Here is a 3,819-nt window from a genome sequence, read left to right on the forward strand (position 1 = left end):
TCCAGAGGCTGTGATGTGCTTCTTGGTATATCTGCACAGAATCCCTTTGCAATTGAACCTGCAGAAGAGTAGAAGTTGCAGCAGCCCCACTTGCCAAAAAAATAATAATAATAATAGAAAAATAGGAAATGCTGCAGGTTGGATATAGGATCTGCTGGGAAGAACTTAAGCTAAGTCATCCCTTAAAAGTCCTTCACTCTTAGACAGTCAGCCAAGACCTTTGTTTCTCAGGGCCTGAACAGGGGGTTTCCTCACTTTGCCCCAATGTTTTCTTTATATCAATGACATGTTAATCGGAGGCCCAGGCAACCTTTCTTGCACGCCTACCAATGCGACCGTGGGGATGCTGCGACCGCTGTATGTGCGAGGATCAGTCATAAGTCACTGTTTGCAGTTCTGCTGTAACTTTGGACTGTTGCTAAATGAATGGTTGTAAATTGAGGACCCACAAGGAACCCTCAACTTTCAAACTGTTTAGTGGCCATTCAAAGTTTCAGTGGCACTTAGGAAAGGGACCTGTGATCATTTTTCACACTTATGACCGCTGCAGCATCCCCATGACCAGGTAGTGATCTAAATTCAGATGCTTGGCAACCGGCTCATATTTATGACGGTTTCAGTGTCCTGAAATCATGTGATCAACTTTTGCAACTTTCTGAACAAGCAAAGTCAATGGGGAAGTCAGATTCGCTTAACAACCCTGCTGCTCACTTAACAACTGAAATGGCTCATTTAACAACTTTAGTAAGAAAGAAAGGACAAATGGGGCAAAACTAACTTAATAATTATCTTCGCTCAGCAACGGAAATTTCGGGCTCAGTTGGGGTCGTAAGTCGAGAACCACCTCTACCTGTGCTAGCCTCAGAACAGCAGACTGATAAGGCAGTGATTAATAGTTACATGTTACTTGTATGTAAGGGTGTAGGTCTATACATACGTTGTATATAGTATGTTTAAATGTGTGTTATGTATGTGTACACTTTGAGAGCAAGCAACTCAAGTTTCATTTTCAGTCTGTGCGGCTGTGCCCGCAGTAAAAAAAATAACAATAAAGATTATCTAATACCTAATACCTAAATCCAGGCAGACGATTCCATTTCAAGAAGATTCAGTTCTTCCAGAGTGGCAGTGCATTCATTGCCCAATGCAGGTGGGTGGGTTCTGGGGAATCTCTCCCCCACCCCCAACTTTGCATGAGTGGGACAGCAAAGACAGCATTGCTACTGGAGAGCAGAGTCACCCAGCCAGGCTGCTGGAAAAGGAGGGGAAAGACAGCAGATTCCAGATAAGTTTAATGGTAGCAAATTGTAACTTGTTAAAGGCCTCCATACCACTTGCTATCACATCCTATTTAAATGGTAATGACACCCAGTTGAGCTCAACACCTGATAAGTACACAGAAGCTTAATAGTTTTCTCGGCAATAAATATGGGAATAGTTTGTTATCTTTTCACAGAGGTGATTTTTTTGGGGACTTCCCAGTCAATCCAGGATGTTACATTATAAATCTCAATTTTCATCTTTGCAGCTTTATCCTTCAGCCAAAACAATCCCAACTATTGTATGTATAAGAAGGAAATAATAGAACCCTTGTGGGGAGCTCCAGAGAGGCCCTGAGATCTATTTTTCTGCTGAGTTTCTAGATAGGCAGGGGAGGGGCATGCCGCGAAACCTAGTTTAGGTTTTACGCAAGATTTTTTTTTTTCCCTAGGATTTCCCTAAGAATTTTTACGGATCGTTGCAGAAAAGCAAGAAATGATGTTGCTGATTTCTAGTACGGTAAGTGGGGATGGAGGGATGCGGTGGCTCAGTGGGTTAGGACGCTGAGCTTGTCGATCGGAAGGTCGGCAGTTTGGCGGGTCGAATCCCGAGTGCCGCATAACAGAGTGAGCACCTGTTACTCGTCCCAGCTTCTGCCAACCTAGCAGTTCGAAAGCATGTAAAAATGCAAGTAGAAAAATAGGGACCACCACGGTGGGAAGGTAACAGCATTCCGAGCGCCTTTGGCGTCTAGTCATGCCGGCCACATGACCACGGAGACGTCCTCGGACAAGCGCTGGCTCTTTGGCTTTGAAACGGAGATGAGCACCGGCCCCTAGAGTTGGAAAAGACTAGCACGCATGTGCGGGGGAACCTTTACCTTTACCTTTACCTTTAAGTGGGGATGGGAGGGGTGGAAGAACTGCCAGAAAGAATTTGGAGCACATGTAGGTTAACCATCCCTGGTTTAAGGAACTACAGTTAGTCCTCAACTTACGACCACAATTTTGAGCCCCAAATCTTTGCTGCTAAGCGAAACATTTGTTAAGTGCATTTTGCTCCATTTTAGGACCTTTCTTGCCACAGTTGTTAAGTAAATCTGGTTTTCCCATTGACTTTGCTTGTCAGAAGGTCACAAAAGCTGATTACATGATCCCGGGACACTGCAACCGTCATAAATGTGAGTTAGTTCCCAAGTGTCTGAATTTTCAACATGTGACCACGGAGATGCTGCAATGGTTGTAAGTGTGAAAAACAGTCATAAGTCACTTTTTTCAGTGCCCACTGTAACTTCGAACAGTCACTGCCTGTACAGGGTAGTCCTTGTTTAACAACCAGAACTGGGACCTTCAACTCCGTCGCTAAGACATGCAGTTATTAAGTTGGGACATCACATGACTGCAACAGACTTAGGATGTCACTTCACTTTTGGTGCTAAGCAAGTTACCTGCAGTCATTAAGTGAGACATCATATGACCAGGAGTTGCAATTTGACTGCTGGCTTCTCTATTGACCTGTTGGAAGCCAGTTGTGAAGCACCCAAATGGCAATCACATGATTGCAGGAGGCTGCAACCCGTTGTAAGTGTGAGACACTGGTCATAAAGTTACTTTTTCAGCACTGCTGTAATCTTGAATGGTTGCTAAATAGGGCAGTTGCTAAAGGAGGACTACCTGTGTTGAAAACAGTTCAGGGGAAAAGGTTTGCAACTCCAAAGATATTCAGTGAAGACACAGCATGGTCACTGTGTATCTTTAGAGTTGCAAATCTTCCTCCCTGAACCATTTTTAAATGGTTTGAACTCACTGAGCCCAGAACTCCCAATTTCTTATAGTCAGGAACTAAAAAGAAACTGTGCTTCAAACAGGGACTCCTCAACTTACAACTTCATTTAATGACCATTTGAAGTTACAATGGCACTGAAAAAGTGACCTATGACCATTTTTCACAACCATTGCAGCATCCCCCTTGTGCCATGGTTAAAATTCAGACGCTTGGCCACTGGTTCATATGTATGACGGTTGCAGTGCCCCGGGGTCATGTGATCACTTTTGGGGAAGATGGAAAGTCAATGGGGAAGCCAGATTCACTTAACAACCTTGTTACTTAGATAACAATTGCAGTTGTCAACTGATTCACTGCAGCGTGGCAAGAAAAGTTGCAAAACGGGGCGCAAAACTGAATCATTCCCTCACTTATAGCAACAGAAATTTGGGGCTCAGTCCTGGCCCTAAGTCGACGGCTACCTGCGGCGCACTCTTTTGTTGCAGTGCCCAAACTGTGTGCCTTCTTTTTCCCATCACCTTATTGTTGTTCTTCTTAGTTCAGGGGTAGGCAACCTTGACTCTTTTATGACTCGTGGACTTCAACTCCCAGAATTCCTGAGCCAGCACAGCACAGCTGGCTCAGGAATTCTGGGAGTTGAAGTCCACGAGTCATAAAAGAGCCAAGGTTGCCTACCCCTGTCTTAGTTCATGGTGCTAAGAAGCTCAGGGGTGGCAACTTCTCCCAACCATCTCTGGTTCTAAAGCCCAAGTTACTTTTGCAAGGCCCCACAGC

Source organism: Vipera ursinii (genome assembly GCF_947247035.1).
Source record: "Vipera ursinii genome assembly, chromosome: 9".
Classification (NCBI taxonomy): domain Eukaryota; kingdom Metazoa; phylum Chordata; class Lepidosauria; order Squamata; family Viperidae; genus Vipera; species Vipera ursinii.